General features: G+C 46.8%; 1 long non-coding RNA gene across 1 annotated transcript; it reads right to left on the reverse strand.

Moving 5' to 3' along the window:
* Positions 1-5636: 5636 nt before the first annotated feature.
* On the reverse strand, positions 5637-10139 carry LOC109498489. The gene is made up of 2 exons (XR_002155346.3): positions 9987-10139; positions 5637-7802 (listed from the first exon to the last, which is right to left on the reverse strand). It is a non-coding gene; the product is annotated as an uncharacterized LOC109498489 (long non-coding RNA).
* Between the last annotated feature and the right edge of the window lie 645 nt (positions 10140-10784).

A 10784-nucleotide genomic window follows, 5' to 3' on the forward strand; every position in this document is an offset into this window, starting at 1 on the left:
ATGTTTTCTAATTCTCTTAGTGTTTTACCTCTCACCAATGAGTTATTTAAGGTGTGTTGTTTAATTTTTAAGTATTTGCAGGCTTTTCTAAATTTTCTTGTAGTTGATTTTTCATTTGATTCTCTTTTGATCAGATAACAGAAACTATAAGGTTTCAGGCTTTCAAAAGATACTGAGACTTATTTTATGACCTCACATACGGTCTATATTGGGAATGTTTCAGCTGCACTTGAACAGTACGTCTACTTCCTAGTTGTTGTGTGGGATGTTCTATAAAAGTAAATTGAGGGGCGCCTGGGTGGCTCAGTCGGTTAAGCGTCCAACTTCGGCTCAGGTCATGATCTCATGGCTTGTGAGTTCGAGCCCTGCGTTGGGCTCTGGGCTGATAGCTCAGAGCCTGAAGCCTGTTTCGGATTCTGTGTCTCCCTCTCTCCGCCCCTCCCCTGTTCACACTCTGTCTCTCTCTAAAAAATAAATAAACATTAAAAAAATTAAAAGTAAATTGAGTTGTGTTAGTTGATAGCATTGTTCAATTTTCCATATCCCCACTGTACTTTTTTCTAGTTGTTCTATCAGTTACTAAGAAAGAAGTGTAGGGGCATCTGGGTGGCTCATAAGCGTTCAACTTTGGCTCAGGTCATGATCTCACAATTCATGAGTTAAACCCCACGTCAGGCTCTGTGCTGACAGCTTGGAGCCTGGAACCTGTTTCAGATTCTGTGTCTCCTCTTCTCTCTGCCCCTGTCCTGCTCATGCCCTGTCTGTCTCTTTCTCAAAAATAAATACACAATAAAAAATTTAAAAAAAAAAAAGAAAGAAAGAAGTGTTAAAAATCACCAATGGTAACTTTAGATTTTGTCTATTTCTCCCTTTCATTCTGTCAGTTTTCTTTTCATACATTTTGAGGACCTATATTTAAATATATTCACATAATGATTATTATGTCTTCCTGAAAAACTGACCATTTTATTATTGTAAAATGTTTCTCTTTATCTCTGGTAACAATCATTATCTTTAAGTCTACATTGTCTGGTACTAAGGTGGCCACATCAGTTTTCCTATACTCGTTGCATGGTATATCTTTTTCCATAATTTTACTTTCCATCTGTTTTTAATATATTTAAAATCTCTCTCAAGCAGCCTATATAGTACGTCTTATTTTCTGTTCGGTCTATTTAGACAATCTTTGCATTTGAATTGGAATATTTGGCCCATTTACATTTAACATAACTACTGATATGGTTTGATTCACATCTTAGAACCCTAAATCTGTCATGCTAATGAGGCTAAACTATCCTGATAAATGAAAAACTACGTAAAAAAAAGCCAAAGAACTTCAGCTTATCATCAGCTAGCCCTTGGTCCCCAGCAGACCTGTCATCCATCCACAGATGAATGACAGCCCATCAGAGACCAGCTGGACTACCTCATATCAGAAGAACCAACCAGCTAACCCACAGAATTGTGAACTAAACAAAATGGCTATTTTTTAACTACTAAGTTTTGAGGATTTTTGTTACACAGCCCATACTAACTGATATATTATCTCACTGACCACTGTTTACTTAGTTGGTTGCTCTAACTACACCTTCCTCTCATTGTCCCATCTCCACCTTAGTCCAACTGTCTCTCTGAATGGCACTTCTCACATGTTATATATCTATAGAAAATCTGTTAAGACCAGTCTGACAAAACAAAAGAAAACAAAACAAACAAGCAAACAAAAAACTTCTGCTAAATTTTATTCACTGAATGATTTCATTTAAGTGTGTTCAACTTCTAAGATCTCTGCTCACCTTCAAGCAATGACATGTTTTCTCATGTCATCCCAAATCACCCACCTAAACTTTCATTTTAATCATTAGGAGCCTATTTTTACATATATTTACCCATTGTTGACTTTTCCGCCTTCTTGCAAAAATAAAGATTTCCAATAATCCATCAGTTATAGTACCTTCTCTAAGCACACAAAAATATCACCTATGCTTATTTTTGAATGCTATTATTGAATCAGTATATAAGTAGAGGTTATAATGTCCCTGTGAAAAATTAATAGTGCTAAAAATCAAAATATATAGAAATACCTGTGTATTTATATATGGGTGTCTTAAAGTTGCTTTCGCAGAGAATAAAAGTATACCAGGGAAAGAGTGAGACTGGTCAAAAACATTGTTGGTCATCAATCCACCAATATCTTAAATGTAATAAGTTTTTGTATATATCTCATGGACACACCATCATCAATATGTATCATTGATGTAACCCTGAAGCTCACTTCATCATACAGCTGAGTCACAATATGAATCCCGACTTTGCCACCGTCTGTGCAGAGGGCACCAAACTGTGGTCATGTTACCAATACCTGTAGGAGTCCCCATGGCCTTACTTATTACTGCATGGAACAAGAAGATTTTGCACATAAATATTTTTAATACTTCATGTGTAAATAAAAAAGAAATAAAAAGTCAATGTAGTAACCTTTTGGAACCCTAAATTATTTTCTAGTGTAAAATTCAGGGTCCCTAATAAACAACCCAGGAGACTAGAATATTAGGTACTGCTTTTGGCTAAACTGTATCTGTTTTCATGCCCTCACATTCTCAAAACACAAAGTTTTATTTATGGGAACTCTTTATAAAACTTGCAAAATTGAATAAAAATAAACAGATATGGTTTTTCTTTTGAGTCATGAGAGTTCAAAACTTAACAGTTCAACACTGTGTTCACAGGACCTTCTAAAAGAACATCAGGGTAGACATGGCCAAGATGGAGAACACATGCCATCATCACTCCTCACCTGAGTCATAGAATTGTTGTCTTGGACCTGTCACAATTAGAGACTCTGAGTTCCAGTTTCAGCAGGAGGCATCCCAAGGGTGTGGAAAATAAGATTTCTGGCTTCTAGGCCCTGAATCCACAAACCGTGAAACTCAGAACATCTGGAAACATTGAGTTGCATGTTGCAAGACAGAGGTGGCTTGGCTCTGGGAAGAGCTTGCACTCCATCCATCTACTCGTGATAGCTATTGGGCACAACCACCGAACTCTAGGACCTAAGCCAGAATTAGTAACCAGAGATTGTTTTTCATATTTACCTTCATTGAGTCTGTTCTGAAGTTGCTAATTACTTATGTAACTCTGGAATGTCTGGAGACACGCACATAAGGACGGAAGGTAGTCACAATTTCCCTTAGACAAGTAGGGTCAGTTAACACCATTTTTAGAGTCTAGTGCTAGGAGCAAAAGACCGAGCTGCAAAACTTATAAAGAGTGTGAGAACTCATGGTTAGTCAACAACCAACAGCACAAAGAAAATGAAAGCTTAATTTAAAGCAAAAGAGATTCCCAATGGCGTACTGTCTTCTGAGCCGGACTGTCACATTCCTTGATGCCATTTTCCACTCCCTCACTCATGTGGTTCACCCTTTTCTGAACACCTTTTTCTTCCTCCATTTCTTTTTAAGATTTAGGGAATGACAGTTGGCATATTAGACAAATGTGGACTCCAGGAAGTGCAGAGGATAGAAACAAAAATACTTCATCCTTCACACGAATCACCACAGATTTCTCAAGTTAGATGGCTTCTTCATACTGGCATCGCAGTCCTGGTTCAAGACTAGAAGTGGCACACTGTGTCAGCAGTGGAGCCGCCATGAACTCTTACCCCCGCCAAAAACTCTGAGTATCCCTGGGACCCCAAAGCCGCTGGTTCTAAATGACTAGACTGGAGGTTTTATGGTTCCCTTAGGGCTCTAAAGGCTTCTCTTCTGAAATGTAATTGCTTCTCCCCAGCCTTGGACACAGGAAGAGCGTGAGAGGAGCCAGAGTGTGGCACCCCATGGTAAGACAGAGGTCTGGTCACCCTTTCATGACAAACATCTCATGCAGCTTCATAACTGAAAGACCTATGAGATGGCTTCCCTGTCACTGTCACCCAATCGAAAAGCGGCCTCATAGGTCCTTCCCATGAAGTGCTGACCATTAGAACCTGAGAATTCTGGCTGAAACTCATGGAACCAACCTATGAGGCCGCTGGTGCTGTGATTTGAAAAAACAAAGGTCCACGGTGGCCAGCGATGAAGCACAGGGAGACCCACAAGTATCCCATTCGAGGACCTCTGAGCACATTCCTGGGGTCCAGTGGAAGTGCCTGGTGAGGGGCAGGTACGAGCGATGGGTGCTGGCACTCCCCAGGCTTGGCCCACGGGACGTGAGCCAAATGCCGTCACTCTTCATGTCCCACAGCTAGAGACACAGCTTCCTAGGGCTCCCAGTCCCCTTCAAAAGAGGCACCTTACAGTAATTCCCTCCACACTGGGATTCTCATCGGTTTTCCCCAATATCCCAAAGTAGCAACACGTTACTCTTTCTTCTTTGCTTCTTGGGATCTGAAAATCAAACATCACATGCTAAGCTCCTCTTCTTTCCCATGCTGAGGGTCAGGACCCAGAGTATTCTGGATCAGCCACAGTGCTGTCTGGACCTGTCAGCCTTCTTAGATGGTGCTGATAACAGCCAGCTCTCAACCTGCCAGGTGCCTCACCCACAGTTGCCCGGCCTCTCCTGCAGGGGACACGGGTGTGACAGAAGCACTTCCCCTTTTTAAAGGGGCAGAATGTGTTCTAATCTTGTTGTTTCAGATCCAAATAAATCTATTTTCTTAACGTTTATTTATTTTTGAGAGGCAGAGCATGACCGGGGAGGGGCAGAGATAGGGGGAGACACAGAATCTGAAGCAGGCTCCAGTCCCTGAGCTATCAGCACAGAGCCTGACGTGGGGCTCGAGCCCACAAACCGTGAGATCATGACCTCAGCCAAAATCGGATGCTTAACTGACTCAGTCACCCAGGTGCCCCTAAAGTAAATCTATCTTAATATGTAAAAAATAATACTATTTTAGATTCTTAATATATTTTTTGTTTTTTGAAACAATTTTCAGTCTTCCTGAGAAACACCATCTTATGAGTTATGTTGAAAAAGAGGATAAATTAGCATTAACCATCCTTACATCAGAGACCGTGTTCATCATTTTTCATTCGTGGGCTACCACTCACAATAACCCTATGTGATAGGGATGTTGCTCCTACTTTATAGAGGAGGAAACTGGGAACTTAAAACTTGCTCAAGGTCACACAGCCAGGCTATGGCCCAGAACACCCTGGGATGCTGACCCGAAAGCCAGCACCCCACCGCCCCAGCCTTGCTCCCTCCTCTGTCCTAGGTGAACGTGCAGTTATGCTCATGGCCATCTTGGATCTGGGAACATAAACCCCTGAGAAATGAGTATTGAGAGATTGACCCCACACATTTCAGCCAACCTTTTCTCACGACCTACCTGGGGTTGGGACGTGTGTACACATTTCCAACCCACAAATGCAGAGGACAAGAGACCTGCCCATGTTGTCTGTTAGCAGTGAACCTAAGAGTCTGTGACACATGTCTGTATGATCACGGACAGACCACATCGTACTGCAGCCAAACAGAATGTCTGACATCTGCACGTGAACGAGAGCACAATTTCCTTTGGGAATGATACAAGTATTTGCATGTATTACTTAAATGAATTTTCTATAAAACACCTTTTACTTTATGAGTTTAAATTTGTATATAAATATAAGAAAATGTTCTACGGAAAGTGTACATTATACAATTTATGATATTCCTCACTTAAAGCTTCGGCGACAGGTGGCTCCGGGTGCACACAGGGCTGTGGGCTCCAGCCACTGTGCCCGTGGGGTGAATTCATCTGCTTCTCCGGGGGTCCTGTGCCCAGCACCAGCCAAGCACAAGTGCAGTGAGGTTGGATCGCATCTACAGGGGCTCAGAGCTGCTGTGTGCCCTCAGGGTTCTCCCTGTGGTGTCTCCATAGTGTGCGGAAGCGGTTCAGAGGCTTGTCTTCCAGACGACCTGCTCTGCTTTCGGTCCTGCTCTGGCCTCTCTCAGCAACGTGTGGGGCTTCTGACTGACACTTCAATAGAATGACGTGGCTTTGAAGGAGCCACGTGTTTAACTGTCTCCAGTGGCTGGGTCTCATCTACGTCCTATGAGTCTCCCATAACAAGTGATCAGCATCCTTTAGTTGGAACCTATCAACAGGAAGATGGTATCCACTTTGGGCCCGCAGGTAGACTAAGTACGGCTCTTGATGGCCAGAGCACGCATCTCAGTGTGAAGCCCCACCTGGAGAAACAGCCGGGATGAACAAAGGAGGATGGGAGGGCGTGGTCGTCCAGGTTGCTGACTGAAGTCCAAAGATGTCTGCTTGTCCTGGGAACAGATATGTATTACCCCCAGGCCCACAGGACAAATGACTTCTGAGCAGAGAAACAGGAAACTGAGACAATCATTTTCTGCCTCTGTTTCTTTCTTTTATATGTGCTGCAAACGGGAAAAGAGAGTCCCCCAAGTTTACAGAAAACTTTGGGAATGCTAGTCTCAAGAGCGTATAAACTCCTTTTTCTTTCTTTTATTAGAAAAAAATGAATCAAACTTTTTTAAACTGTCCGTGGCATGGAATTCACAAGATACTGCATGCTGTGGCAAGAACCCCCAGCACCCACCCACGGCGCCAACCCTCCGTCCCCAGAGCAGCCCCACTGCCGTGCCGCACGTCTTCCCAGCTGGTTGGCTCACGGACCCTTGAATCCAGCAGCAGCAGCACCCGCAGTGCAGTGTCCAGGCCGGAGCAGTGGGGGTTGGATCTCCCACCTGGATTCTACTTATTAAAAATTTAAACACTGTCTTACTCGGAGATTTCTCCTTCACTGAGACATGGAGAATTTCTGTGCAAGACGGAGTGAGCAGCCTCGCCTGCCTTTGGTGAGATGCTCGGTGCCCCTGGAGAGCAGCCCAAGTCGGACCTAAAGCAAAACCCAGACTTTAATCACGCTCTCATAACCAGCACGTTCTGCATTGATTGCACGTGTCCATGAACAGCCTGGATTATGCTGGGTCAAGTCAAGTGATGCTGTGTCAGGGCCCAGGGCGAGGCTGGCCTTTCTCCAACCTCCCTGCAAACACAGTGCTGGCTGTTTATATCCTAGTGCTTTTTCTGTCACTTCCTAAGCCACCGTGGGGAAGATGAAAAATTCTAGCAGCAGTGATGCGTAAGTAATTCGGCCAGATGCCAAGGAAGTGGCCAGTGGCCCTGCTGGCAGAACTGATGGTACAATTTTGCCTTTATTTGGTGCCAGAGGAGGAAAGAAAACCAGCAAGCAAGACGAATGGAGGCTAACAATATCTTTCTCGATGAAAAGCTCAAATTTCTTTTTGAATTTTGAATCTGGTGGCTAAGGACTGTATCCTCACATTTTGTTGCCGGCGAGAGAAACCGCTCTAGCTGTGCCACGTCCCCGGGTCGTGCCCGTGATCACGTTCCACAGGTGAGGGCAGGAGGCTCGCGTGACACACGGCTCGTCTAATCAGCGTTCGCTAAACAAGGACATCTGAGGGTGCCAGGCGCAGGGCCACCCGACCCTTCCTATCGGCCACACGCCTTGTCTCTGATTTACACGGCAGCCTGTGCCCAACACCACCTGCCACCGGGTGGGTCTTCCTCAGAGAGGCAGGAGAGGCTCGTATTTTGTTAGACCTGCTCCTTGAAACAGGCCTCTCTTCCTGGCGGACAGCAGATTCCACAGGCATCTGTTTGCTGTCCTTTCCTGAAAACAATGTAAAAATTAGGTTCCTTAGTCTTTTTCTCCTCGGATTATCACTATTGCAGCCATGACTTAGATTCCAACGTGAGGGTTTATCTCTTCCAAAACAAGCGGATAAGTTGCAAGGCAGCAGGAAACTTGAATCTTAGAGGATAAAAAGCCAAAAAGAAATTTCTTTTTTACAAAGATGAGAAAACGTTTTGTCAAAATGACAGAGATGCGTCCCCTTGCCCTGACATGGATGGGGTCAGGCACCAGTCTGGTGCAATTTGCCGTGGGCTCTGACTCAGTAGACATTTCACAGCAGTTCCTAACCTGAACCACGTGATGGAGGCCACGCAGAGGTGCTTCTAGAAGCTGCCTGCACCCAAGAGGAGGGCTCTCTTCTGCAGCCCCAGCCGCCCCCCTGCCCAGGCCATTCCCACCCTCTTGCTTGCACACGCAGGCCTTGGTGGCCCCATGGGACAGGCAAGAGTCCAGATCTCACGCCCAGAGGGCCCTCCAGGGCCTTCTAGCAGCAGGAGCTTCCCACCTCGGGGCTGACGGTCACCACTCTGGTTTTGTCAGTCCCAGTATGCAAGTCAGTTACACTAAAGCCTCCCGTCGTGTGTGGGTTGACAGGTCTGACTAGAACAGAAGGTTATTTAGTTAAAAAGTGAAAAATGCCATTTGCTTGAGTGAGTGATGAGTCATCCGACGACACAGCTAAATTTGCATGGAGATGAATGGGTCCTAAGAGGACTTCTAATTTCACTTTCTTATTCCACAGTAGAGGCCCAAGAGGGTTAGCTGCTCAGCAGGGTCAGAAGCTAATTAGTGGCCCAGGGACCCACACCGGGCTTGAGTGTGACGACCTCTGCAGGGGCTGTGACCCGAACCTGAGACGGGCCAGCTCGGAAGACGTGGACCTCGTCCCCCTTCACACCCAGGCTCCTTCCCACTGACATGATGTGCACAGCTCCACACTCTCATTGCTCACTGCGCTTTTCGGTGTTTCAGACCAGAGACGGGTGGTTTAGGGACATCCAGTTTCCTCAGCCAATCTGAATCTAAGTTTCCTACTATGCTCTCAGATGAGGGTGGCTGGTGAAGGGACATACTCCTTGAACACTGACCACTCCCACTGTGTGAATATCTGTTCAGTGAGGAGTCAGAAGCCCGTTTGAAGTCTATTAGATAATATGCAAAGCATAAGCCATCATTTAGACCCTCAGTATTCATTCAGTATCGGTGCAGGGTACAGTGACAAATACAAAAATCGGGGCATATAGTATCTTTTGAGTAAGCACTTTCTGGTAGTCCCAAACAGAGAGAACCCTCCTCTTGGCATACTAACTGCTAATTTGATTAATTAGGCCAGTTGGATAACCTTTCTGTGATAACCATTATGATGCTATTTAAATAGCTTCTTATGTTGGGGTAGCACTTTCAATATCACCTATGCAAGTGGTTTTGATTTGAAAAGAATTAAAAGTCTAAAAATGTCTACGTTGGTGCAGACATTGATCCAATCATTCAGAAATAGTTATGGCGTGTCTCTTACGCTCCAGTATCCAGCCTACAGAAAACAAAACAGATACATTCTTGCTCTTGACGTGCACAGTCTAGAAAGAGTAACCGGAAGGCTTTTCCGAGTGCATGCCTCATCAGAGGTCTTCACCAGGCAACCCCAAGCTGTGGGCACTTGCGTGTGCAAGCTGAATCGAACACGGCGTCCTTTGTAACACACGTGCGCACCTGGGGTGAAACCTGAGGGGCCGGAAATACGAACAAAGAGGTGCTCTGATGTTTTGGACCTGCTCCCTGCACACCCCAAAGGGTCACTCTGCTCTTCAGAGATTACTGGCCTAGGGAAGCATACCTTGTACCTGCTCACTAAATTGAACAGCAGGAAGGGGCCATTTTCTGCCATGCGTTGACTGCGGCCGCACGAGCTACTTGCGGCAGAAACTGACAATGAGATTCGCATTGGATGACCTCACTTTTATGTGCGAAAAATAGTTATTTGTCCTTCTTTCTCCTCCCCTAAATTCAAAAACATCCTTTTCATAAAGCACAAGGGGAAAACTCAAGTAAATGCTAAACAAATGCACTTAGGAATAAAAGCTGTAAATGGAAACCAAAGTGACATCTGTGCGAGATTCAGGTAGCCATCCTGGGGAAGCAGCAGGCTCGGCGTCAGAGAGGCCTCTGCGGGGGAAGGAAGGGGCCGGGTGGTGGGAAGAGGAGAGTGGGGACCCCCCCCCCGGGTGGGCTGCCAGGCTGCAGGCAGACTAGTGTTTTTCAGGGTGAGGGACGGACACTCGCGGGAAAGCTGGGAGTACGTACTTCCCTGGCCACGCAGCGAACCCGCCTCTGGATACCCTTCAGGGCGAGAAGAGGTTCTGAGGGAGAAGCAGGTTCCAGCCTGGCTGCAGCCCCTGCCTGAGGGCTGGCTCACCCAGACCTGGTCACAGAGGAGGGAGGTGGTCACCGGGACCTGGTCACAGAGGAGGGAGGGGTCACCGGGACCTGGTCACAGAGGAGGGAGGGGTCACCGGGACCTGGTCACAGAGGAGAGAGGGGTCACCGGGACCTGGTCACAGAGGAGGGAGGGGTCACCGGGACCTGGTCACAGAGGAGGGAGGGGTCACCGGGACCTGGTCACAGAGGAGGGAGGGGTCACCGGGACCTGGTCACAGAGGAGGGAGGGGTCACCGGGACCTGGTCACAGAGGAGAGAGGGGTCACCGGGACCTGGTCACAGAGGAGAGAGGGGTCACCGGGACCTGGTCACAGAGGAGAGAGGGGTCACCGGGACCTGGTCACAGAGGAGGGAGGGGTCACCGGGACCTGGTCACAGAGGAGGGAGGTGGTCACCGGGACCTGGTCACAGAGGAGGGAGGGGTCACCGGGACCTGGTCACAGAGGAGAGAGGGGTCACCGGGACCTGGTCACAGAGGAGGGAGGGGTCACCGGGACCTGGTCACAGAGGAGGGAGGGGTCACCGGGACCTGGTCACAGAGGAGGGAGGGGTCACCGGGACCTGGTCACAGAGGAGAGAGGGGTCACCGGGACCTGGTCACAGAGGAGGGAGGGGTCACCGGGACCTGGTCACAGAGGAGGGAGGGGTCACCGGGACCTGGTC

This window comes from Felis catus, chromosome A3 (genome assembly GCF_018350175.1).
Source record: "Felis catus isolate Fca126 chromosome A3, F.catus_Fca126_mat1.0, whole genome shotgun sequence".
Lineage (NCBI taxonomy): Eukaryota > Metazoa > Chordata > Mammalia > Carnivora > Felidae > Felis > Felis catus.